The sequence below is a fragment of the Periplaneta americana genome, chromosome 13 (assembly GCF_040183065.1).
Source record: "Periplaneta americana isolate PAMFEO1 chromosome 13, P.americana_PAMFEO1_priV1, whole genome shotgun sequence".
Classification (NCBI taxonomy): domain Eukaryota; kingdom Metazoa; phylum Arthropoda; class Insecta; order Blattodea; family Blattidae; genus Periplaneta; species Periplaneta americana.
The window spans coordinates 88,619,172-88,630,983 of record NC_091129.1 but is presented as its reverse complement, the minus strand read 5'-3'; the positions used below and the strand labels follow the sequence as shown (position 1 = coordinate 88,630,983).

Below are 11,812 nucleotides of genomic sequence, written 5' to 3'. Positions count from 1 at the left end.
AGTACCAATATTAAAGTTTATTTAATTTTACATAATTTTTCTAAGTAGTACACTTTAATTAATTATTTTACCTGATGTAGTTCCATGTAGTCGACCACAAGGCCACTATTTTCCGGATCTAGTACGTATAGAAGAATCTATATTGAAGGGATGGTTGGACTGATCCATTACGTGGGAGTGTACTACGTTAAAATGACTATACAGTATTTGTGTAGAAAAACGATTAAAATTACATACATACAAAAAAGGGCAATAATTGAAAAAATATGTAGAGAAAATATCAAAGGAAATAAATAATATTTTGCATTAATAATAATGGAGATTTATGGCCAAAATTAAATAAAAATACCCAAAAAATGAGCGAATAAAACAAAAAAATGCTCTTATGAGTTGTAAGAGGTTAAAAATGCAAAAAAAAAAAAAAAATGCCCTAAAAATATGTTTTAAAACACTCAGTTTATCACATAACATATAAATACTAAAGCAGCAATGTTTCTGGCTTACTAGAAAAAAGATGCAATTTCATCAAAGTCCTAGCCCTAGTTATCAGCATCGGTCATAGTAATCATTAATCGCCATTATCCATAAAATATCAAGCTCTTCCACATGTACCGTCTACATCTGGCCCATCCAGCGTCCTTGGGGTCTGTGTTTTAAAACTTTCTTGGAATTCTAGTAGGTTCCATTCTACTTGTACGGGATATCCGGAATTTGACAGAAAATATGTATGCTAGGCTGTTACAAAAAACTATTACCTTTTTAATATTGTTTTTCGTAAGTAAAAACGTGTTAGTGTAATTGAGACACTGAGATCAAGAACGGTACTAGTCGTGCAGAGATAATTTTGAGAAAAAAAAAACCAAAAAACTTCATAAACTGCATTGTGCTTGCTTTAACACCTTGCTTTTGGTATTGTTACCTTGTATTTGGCCGCATATAGGCCTAACTTGTCCCACAATTAGTTAATTTATTTTAGAAAACGTAACATACATAAAAGCAGTTTGAAAACTGCTGACATGTCCTCTTTTTGATCTAAATAAACAGACTTTCATTTAAAAATATCAAATCAATTAAAAATAGTAATCTCTTTTGTTATTATATTAAACTGCTCTTATATAAATGTTAAAACACAAAATTATTGCTAAAATGGAGAATTTGCTACGGTAGCTTTGAACCGTGCCCTTACGGTTACGACCAAATTGAACTAAATACTCAATGTCGCCAACATAAGAACATGACGTTGATCTGTAGCGTCGTTAGAAGGAGAAATTTGTTTTTTTTTCCCTCCATCTCCTTCGTTCTGAACATTACTGAGAGATAGCACCACTGTTAGCGACAAGATGTGTTTGCGTAAATAGGCTACTGCGAGTAAATTACGTGTCTTAGATGAGGGGCTCGCGACACGAACAGTTTTGCTGTGGCGCATGTGCAGACCTCTCTTGCAGTGACAGCGTGATCTTTACTTGAATATGTTTTCGTGTGTACTGTCATTCCAGATCAAATGAAGATTCTTTCTTGCTTCGGTTACACATGTTGCATATACGAAGGTTAGGTTTGGTTAGTTTAAGTTTTTAATAACCAATATGCGCAGACAGCCAAGATGATCCTATCGGTCATGGCCTTTATGATAGTTTTTGTTTCGTAATATTGATAAACAGACGTCAAGACACTCGCCTTTGACAGTGTGGAATGGAAGGTGTTACGGGTTTTGGGTGGGAACATAGTGCAATATTTATTTATTATTTTATTTTAATTACATTTTTTACTTTTCTTCTCTCTTTTCCGTCTCTTTTCTGTGATTCTGTCTAGAAGACAACGCTAATTATAGAAATTAAAAGTAGCCTGAGAAAATCAAACGTACTTTAAACAAAAAAATTACGTAATCAAACTGAAACTAGACTAAGAATACCAAACACAACCTAAATTAAAAATCAAGTAAACAATCTAAAACAGTCTGAGAAAACAAAACCTAATCTGAGCCAAAAATGGCCTAAATTAAAACTAGCCTTACAAAACTAAAATTATTAAAAAATTACGTAAAGGAACTGAATCTAGGATGAGTAAACCAAACGGAAATCTAAAATATATATAGAAATTAGAGAAAACTCGCTATTTAGGTTAGTTTTTAGGTTAGATTAGGTTTCTTTAGGCTAGGTTTGTTTTTTTTAGGTTGTTTATTTTTCTCATGAGAGCTGTAGCTTGTTTAGTGTATTTTTTAATTGTTTAGATTACGTTTAGTTTTGTCCACTCAGATTAAGTTTTTTACGTACTTTTTTTAAAGTTAGGTTTTGTATTCTTACGCAAGTTTTAATTTCCTAAGATTTGTAACTCAGAAAAGCGATATGCCATGGTATCACTTACAGGATTATCACTGAGTATTTCATCAGTACTGTTGCTGTGGTGATGTGTACAAACGTTAAACGAAACCCCGTCATTCATTCTTGAATGTTCTAATGTATGGAATCTAATCGTTTAGTATGTCTCGGTATCCATAACGATCACATTACACACAGATCTGTAGTTTGTGAATCTCTAATGACGGTTCAGAGTCTTTATAAGAGTGAGCACGGAGCAGGGCCGCAGCACCATCTTGGAAAGCGATAGATCGCGTCATCAAGTTCAGAGGCACGCATTTTAGTGGTTGTTAATGCGTGTCACAGCGTCCAGACGTCTGCTGGTCGTCACGAGTTCCGTGTAAACTGTCGTAGATTTGTGAGTAGTCACAATGTGTGCGTCTCTTCATGTCGGGAACTAAAAACCAGAGAATACGACTCAGAAAATCCGGTTTGTGTTAAATTAGCTTTGCTAATTGGTCTTGACAGTTGTATACGTTGTATAAAACGCATCTTTCCGATGAGCAGTTTTGTATTCTGTAATAGCGAGTACGTACACCGCAAACCTCGTGTGCGCAATATATCTTCCACGGCCTGATCGTTATCTCGACTCATACACACACGGGGCTTATTATTTCAATCCGTGTGTTTCACGACTTGCCAGTGTTATTGTTTGTGTTGTCATCCTACCTAATGCTTCAACAGAAGTGACAGACCAAGTGGCATTACGCACACGTCTTGCAGATATGATGTCTTGTATGTAAATTAAATACGTAGAATGAAATAAAAGGATATATTCGAATCGATAAATCGAGCTCCAAGGGCACTGCAAAATACTTAGATTTATCAAGGTTTCGAATAATCGAGGTTCAATTTTAATATATAATTGATCGAGCAAACGAGAGGAGTGAGACAAGGTTGTAACCTGAGCCCTTATTTATTTAACATATTTATTAATGATCTTTTAGATAATGTAGCAAATGTGAATTCTCATTGCCCAGTGTTAGATAACATACCTATGCCGGGACTACTTTTTGCAGATGACTGCGCTATTGGAGCATTTTCGGTCAACGGGCTTCAAAAGGCGATTAACGAAATTAATAGCTTCTGTAAAACTTGGGATCTAAAAATAAACGAAAAGAAATCAAAAGTTCTAATCTGCAAAAAGGGCAACGTGCATAGTAAGAAAGAGAAATGGTACGTGAATAAAGTTCCAATTGATTGTTTCCAGATTCAAGTACCTAGGAGTGATAATAGACAGTAGGGGAAATTGGAAGTTGCAAAATGAATTGGCACTGAATAAAGGTAAAAATGCACTGCAAGCAGTAGACAGATGCCTAAATAAATGGCCGAATATTGGGGTGAAGAATTTGGTCAACATCTATAATGCACTAGTAGAATCAAAGATATTATATAATATTGAGATCTGGGGTAGTAGGTTATCCAGCAGAAACATCGATAAAGTAAGAGCCAAAATGTGTAAAAAAATTTCTAGGAATACCGGAGAATGCTTCTAACCTGGCAGCGTTACTAGAGATGGGAATCGATTCGAGTCTGGGAATTATTCTAGAAAGAAAAATCAAATATTTAGGTAATATTCTGTGTAGGAATGATTCGGCAGTTATGAAAACATGTATCTTTTGTATGAAAGCCGCTAATTGGAAATCGAATTGGCTGAGAAATAAGCAGATTAGGTCTAAATTGGCTATGGAGAGAACTAGGGTCTATAAACACGAAAACTATTGGAAGAATAGTAAAAGAGAGAGCAAACGAAACTTCGAGACAAGATATATTTAGTAATATTAAAGACCTAGGATCACTAAAATACTATAGGGAGGTTAAGCAGTTTTGGGAACAGGAAGAAAATGTTAGACTAAATTCAAGGGAAGAGAGAACAGGAATGGCATGGTGGAGATTAGGTATCTGGAGACTCAAGAATAGGAGAGGGAACGTAGAGAAGGATAAATGTCCTTTGTGTGGACTAGCTGAAGACGCAATGCATATTGCGCTAAAGTGCCAGGCAACGATTGATTTGAGACACAGTTGGGTAGATAAAAAATTTCTACAAATAAACGCTATAGTAGCTTATAAAAAATGAATGGTCACCTGAACGCCAGCAATTTACATAAATTAGGAAAATTTCTTTTTAGAGTTAAAAATTAAATGGGAAGAGAAAGTCAAAGCTCTAACGGAGATGGAATTATAAATGTTGAGTAGTCACACGATAAGAAACTACGAAGAGTAGTCAATGAAGTTAACAGAATAATTAGACTGTGCGACATATATTCAAATCAAGAGCTGGCAAAGATACACTTCATGTACGGTAAGGCGGACGGCAATGCTGCGCTGGCTCGTCGTTTGTACCAGGAGAGGTACCCACAGCGACAATGTACAGATCGGAAGACATTTGTACGTCTCCATTACCGTCTGTGCGAGTATGGAAAATTTAACTCTCCTGGTTTGGGAAGGGGACGACCAAGATCTACAACTCCAGAAGTACAGGAGGAGATTCTGGAGGCTGTGAACATGACTCCTTCTATCAGCACACGAAGGGTAGCGTTGCAAGTCAATGTTCCTCATACGACTGTCTGGAGACTGTTGAAAGAGTATCAATTGTATCCTTATCATTTGCAACGTGTACAGGCCCTGTCACCAGCAGATTACCCTGCACGAGTTAGGTTCTGTCAGTGGTTCTTGCAGCAGTGTGGTGTAAATCCGAACTTTCCTGCCTTAGTACAGTATTATTTACAGATGAAGCACAGTTCACACGAGATGGCATAACAAATTTCCACAATCAGCATGTATGGGCGTATGAAAACCCACGTGCAACTGTTCCATCTCATCACCAGGTGCGGTTCTCCCTCAACATGTGGGCCGGTATCATTGGTGATCGATTAGTTGGACCCCATGTACTTGTAAACAGACTTACGGGGCAGGCGTACACAAACTTCCTGAAAAACACCATAACTCATGTTTTAGAAGACACTCCACTGATCAATCGTCAACACATTCACTTCTTGCATGATGGCGCTCCTGCACACTTCAGTCGTACGGCTCGCCGGTACTTGGATCGAAGGTTTCCTGATCGATGGATAGGTAGAGGTGGCCCAATTGCTTGGCCTCCACGCTCACCTGATCTGATTTCTACTTGTGGGGCCATTTAAAATCATTGGTTTATTCGTCTCCGGTGCCTGATTTGGAATCCCTTCGGAATCGAATTGTGGCATGTTCTGAGGACATACGCAATACTCCTGGAGTTTGGGATCGTGTTCGCAGGTCAATGAGACATCGATGTGAGGTCTGTATTCAAGCAGGAGGTGGAGATTTTGAACATCTTCTATAATGACAACGACCTGCGGAAAGAAAAACGTTCCGGTGAATTTCAATGTTGTGAAGGCCATAACTCGGAAATGAAGCATTTCCGGACACATGTAATGAACTATTTTGATTGTCTACATATGGGAAATACATACCTGAAATTATGCCCCGTATTTTTGAAACACCCTGTATATATGCATACACGTATATTATATAAATATAAATTTAACTTTATGTAAGATATATTTTATGTGAACAATTTCGGTTTCACATTTATATCGTTTTAGTGCGAATTCCGAATTTTCAGTGCATTTCACATTTTATCGCATATTCAAAAATGATTAAAGTGAGATATACAGCTCGTGAAAGATTAAAATGCAAAAGCACAAGGTTTACAGTCTTTTCGCATTTTATCGCTTTTATGAAAGATCACCATCTCTAGCGATCAAGTGCGGACGTGGCTTAGCAGAGTTCTGGGCCGTCGCCTTACCCAATTAAGTCCGGCCGATGCAGACCTTTTAGTTTCGATCCGTGAACCTAAACGCAAGTAGCCTATGATAATCAATCGACGCACGTTGATTTTAGTCGTGATGTTTTTCGGGCATCCAACATTAGGCTAACAAAGCGACAACCATTGCTTTTCCTTTGACAATTATTTCATGAAGTGGTGAAGGGAGCGAATGCTTCGACGTCTGGAGTATCTTCTGTTTCGGATTTGTACGCCATAAAATTGGTTGTCCAGATCGTCTGTAACTGATGTAGGCTACCCTCCTAACGAGGGGGAAGCTGATACGTTTCTCTGAACGCTCAATATTTCTCCTATTTTAATTAAACTTGGGTTGAGCGGCATAACAAGCGAATCCTTCACAGAACAGCAGTACGCTCTGCAGGGTCAGATCTTGTCTAATTTCACATGGTTTCCACCTTGCTTTGTAATTGAACTCGACGCTGAAGAAACTGATCGAGGCATTTGTTCACAACAGATTTCCACCTTTGAGTCCGTTGTGAATACTCGTTCCTAAAAGTGCGGCTGTAACTAAGTACAGTTCACATCTATGGAGTAACGGCCAGCGCGTCTGGCCGCGAAACCAGGTGGCCCGGATTCGAATCCGGTCGGGGCAAGTTACCTGGTTGAGGGTTTTTCCGGGAGTTTCCCTCAACCCAATACGAGCAAATGCTGGGTAATTTTCGGTGCTGGACCCCGGACTTATTTCACCGGCATTATTACCTTCATTTCATTCAGACGTTAAATAACCTAGATGTTGATACAGCGTCGTAATATAACCCAATAAAAAAAATAAAGTAACTAAGTACAGAGTATTAAAAAAAATGTCGTTTAAGGGGAATTAGGGTTGAAATTTTCAACTTGTTTATTTTTAAGTAAATTTTTTCAAATTTTGTTTTAAAATTATAAAATTAACATATATTATTATAGTCAAATTTGAACTTCATAGGTCAAAAAGACCTTCCCCCCGTTTTTCTCACTCACTCACTCACTCACTCACTCACTCACTCACTCACAGGTCAAACAGGCTTTTCCTCCTTTCCCTCCTTCATTCATTCGCTCGTCCGTGTATCTGTCCATCCATCCATCCGAACGTTGGGCATGGTTCTTCCTATAAACTGTATATATATATTTATGATAAAATGGAAAAGAAATGCATTTAGAATTTTATATTTGGATAACATTGTGGCTATCAAACACCAAGCTGGATCGTCGTTATAAAGTTTGTTCGCACAGAAGTTCCATACTAGTTTGAACGGTTCCGGTCATGCGCACATGGATTTTACTGTTCGCACAGCGCAAACTTCAAACTCAAACTGTTTCTGACTAATAGTCACGCGTTCGTACAGCACGTCAAACTGATTTGACAGTCAGAATTGATTTGCGAATGAATTGCAAACCAATATCAAATCATAGTTGACGCATGCGCGTCAAGATAGTTTTGCCATTGTTTTCTGCATGTTATTTACAACATAACCTATACGAATATGCCCTAAATAAATAATCAATTGTATTTTAGTACTGTTGTTTTCGTATCAATGTCCTTTTTCAGGAAAGTAATACTATATATAAGCGTGCGTACTATTCTAAAGTTTTACGGCATAAGTTATAAGCGTACTATTATTTTTTTATTCAATAGCTGTAACATTTAATTCTCTTGATACATGTCAAGCTATTTTTATTTAATTTATAAAACCAATATACTGTATGGTATAGACGAAGTTAATGTTTTTAATTTGGTTCACTTTTAAAACAAAATCCACAGTTTGTCATTATGAGTATGCTCTTGATAAAAATTAACGCTATACTTCAGAATACCGTGTACTTATGTATGTACAATGACTGTCAATTAAAACTAAAGCTATACTTCAAAATACCGCGTAAGTACTTATGTAGCAAGACTGTGCAAATTGAAAATAATTTAAAAACTTGTTTTTTAATGAAGATACAAGGGTAGATAAATAACTGCATAAAAAATATATTTTGCACCAATGATGAAATAACGACATATAGGTAATGTACTTACGCGATATTATTCTGAAGTAGTTTCCAGATTAATTGTAATAAAATTATTTTCCGGAAGTGTTTTAAAATAGAAGTTAGGCTAATTTAGACCTATAATTGTTGTTTCAGATGTCTGATTCAAACACTTATAGTGATAACGATATGGAATATTATATCCAATTGGGATGAGTTAGACTTGGTGGAATTATCTGAGGAAAGAGATAGGCCCTAAAATGAAACTTATTTTCAACATATTATCCCTAGGTACAATAACACGAATTTATTATTTCCGTGTAACCCGCCATGTAGCAGAGAACCTCTGTCAACGATTTGAAGTATCACAATATTTTAATTAATTGATTAAGTTCAAATAAGTAGCTATCTAGACGGCAGTGGTTCCAACCAGTTTGGAAATGCTTTCGTACAGCTCAAATCACGGATGGTTTTAAATTGGTTTTCAAACCAATCATGCGCATTAGGTGAAGTTGGGACAGTTTGCAAACAGTTCTCAAACCATCACAAACTTGCTGTGCGAACAAACCTATAATCGCCGCGGCCTCATGCTTAACATGTCGGCATCATACAATAAGTTGCGGTATGCTTTTAAAACATAATTTTGCCGACCGATTGTTGCTCTGTAGGTTTCACTCTAAGCGTCACGTTGTTACGTCTACTTCCCCGATAAGAATAAGCACTAGTTTGTTATATTGTTAAAAATTATACGAGTACGTTGACATTCTTAACTCTTAATAATAACTCTTTAATAATATTTTTTAATCACATACCTTAATGTTCGTCCTCGGCACAAGACATTGCAACCTCGATTTTAGTCCACTTGGATTAGGTAAGTAGATGTCATTTTATAATGGAAGCAGCTTATTGGTTGCAACCCTAGATCATATATGTAACAGATATGTCGGGGTTATAGGCTTTGAGGTTAACAACGTTTGTCAGGCAAATCAAGATTTCAGGTATAACTCCCTGTAAAGTTGATTTGAATAATTTCGAGGGAAAAATTGTTCCGGAGCCGGGTATCGAACCCGGGATCTTTGGTTTAACGTACCAACGCTCTACCACTGAGCTACCCGGGAACTCTAACCGACACCGATCCAATTTGTCCCTCTATATCCACAGACCTCAAAGTGGACTGACAACCGTCAAGCAACCAAATTCGAGTGCACACTAACTCCGTGTGACTCAAATTGTGGTTTTCTGTTAACGAACAGTGACGTGTATTATGCAAATCAAGATTTCAGGTATAACTCCCTGTAAAGTTGATTTGAATAATTTCGAGGGAAAAATTGTTCCGGAGCCGGGTATCGGTCGGTTAAAGTTCCCTGGTAGCTCAGTGGTAGAGCGTTGGTACATTAAACCAAAGGTCCCGGGTTCGATACCCGGCTCCGGAACAATTTTTCCCTCGAAATTATTAAAATCAACTTTACAGGGAATTATACCTGAAATCTTGATTTGCATAATACACGTCACTGTTCGTTAACAGAAAACCACAATTTAAGTCACACGGAGTTAGTGTGCACTCGAATTTGGTTGCTTGACGGTTGTCAGTCCACTTTGAGGTATGTGGATATAGAGGGACAAATTGGATCGGTGTCGGTTAGAGTTCCCGGGTAGCTCAGTGGTAGAGCGTTGGTACGTTAAACCAAAGGTCCCGGGTTCGATACCCGGCTCCGGAACAATTTTTCCCTCGAAATTATTCAACTTTTGTCAGGTTTACTACGCTGCCATCTAGTTGTTACATAAGGAGTCATGTCATAATATCCATTTGAATTGCATTAGCTGCCATCTCGTGTTCGTTTACGGCGGACGGGTGGCGATCCTGGCGGCTGTTCTCTTCAAAGTGCTGCCGATTTTAACGTAGCGAGGAGTTATCTGTTACATATATGATCTAGAGTTGCAACATTGAAATTGAGGCGAGTGATTGGAGCGGCGATATAAGAAATTGAAAACAATAATACAAGTAAATTTCAAAGACCTGCCGAATGTTACTCACGAGGCCGCTCAAAGACCTGCCGAATGTTAAGCATGAGACCGCGGCGATAATACCGTAAACTGGGGTAAACTTGACCGCTGGGGTAAACTTGACCACAAAAAAGAAAGATTTAAATCATATTAGCCCTAATTGTGATTAAGAATTATAAAAATAAATGCCGTCATTTCCCATAAGTATGGTCCTGGAACACAACTTTGGTCCACGATACAATCATTCAAAGAACATTGTAGAAGTAACATGGACCGTTCTTAGATAGCTGCAGTGACGAAACTTCAAATGACAGTACAGAAAAAATATAGATAAACGAGGTACTACGTTATGGAGTACAAAATTAGGCCTATGGGAAATGATGGTACTTAAGAAATGGAGAAAAATAATGAATTTGAAAAGTACATTCAGCGCATCTGATATGATTTAAATATTTTCTTTATGTACAAGTTTATCCCAGGTTACGTACGGCACGTAGAATCTTTAAATGTTAAATGTAGTAGTTAAGGAACGTGCGACCAGAAACTTTAAAAGGCTCATCGTGTACCTCTGTAAACTAAGAGTGTTATAGTGGGCTCCTAAAGTCGTACAGCTCTATACACTTGTACAGGTTTCATTAGAATATCGCGTTCTCAGGTCGCGAGGTCCCTTTGTGAGTCAAAACGCATCCCGATGACTGCAACGAGGAAAACTGAAGCATATTTGTCGCAACATTTGTCGTCCGCTAAGCCCCCACAAGTGTTCAATACTTTTCGGGCCATCTGTCGCAGACAGGTGGCCGGGATGGAAATAATTACACTTAATATCGCGCGGAATCTTTCCTGCCGCTTAGCATTTCCATTGCACATGTTTATTTTAGTCCATTACGCATGTCACAACGTGCGGCTGTTCGCAGACTGTTTAGTTTTTGTGTTGTGAAGAAATTCTGTGGTGGGGAGCCACAAGCTGATATATATGTGCATTTGTGCGATTTTTATATTTTTTATATGTGTTACTTTGGTGACAAATTTTAATCTGCCATTAGCTGATAAGTGTATGAATTGAAATAGTAGCAAAGTTGTCAGGATACTCTTTGACATCTGATTTGGGAAAGAACAATAACAGCCAAAAGCTGATATATGGTACTTACGTTACACGTTTTTCGTCCTTTCATTTATTTAAGACAAAACATGATGTGAGTCACGAAAAGACATTGTGTTGGCTGCACTGAAACCAAGCCAAACATTGTGTTGGCTGCACTGTCTTCTCTAGGCAAATTATTATGCACACTCTTTTCCTACAAATGTGAAGCCGCCTAACCATGAGAAAATTTGTATAGGTTCTCCAGTTAAATATGGAAAGATATCAAAAGGAATAGAAATGAAGAGGAAAAATCTAGGACAAATATGAAACACGCAAAAGAATTTGAAGCCTACAAAATAATTTTTACCTAAAACAGAATGTTCTCATAGAATATAAGCCAATAAGTACACGGAAGAGTTACAAGAAATAATATTTACAATATTTTACAAGTTAGGTTCAGCAGTGGCCCAAAACCAATTTTTAAATTACAGCATTACATATTGTGACAAAAAAAAAAACCCAAAGGCAAAGATAAATCGCACTCAAAGGACTGAATACTTACTGGTAGGTTTTATGTGTAGCCTGTATGGGTAA

General features: G+C 37.5%; 1 non-coding gene across 1 annotated transcript; it reads left to right on the top strand.

Moving 5' to 3' along the window:
* Positions 1–9,492: 9,492 nt before the first annotated feature.
* On the top strand, positions 9,493–9,568 carry TRNAN-AUU (transfer RNA asparagine (anticodon AUU)). The gene has a single exon. It is a non-coding gene; the product is annotated as a tRNA-Asn (tRNA).
* The last annotated feature ends 2,244 nt before the right edge of the window (positions 9,569–11,812 follow it).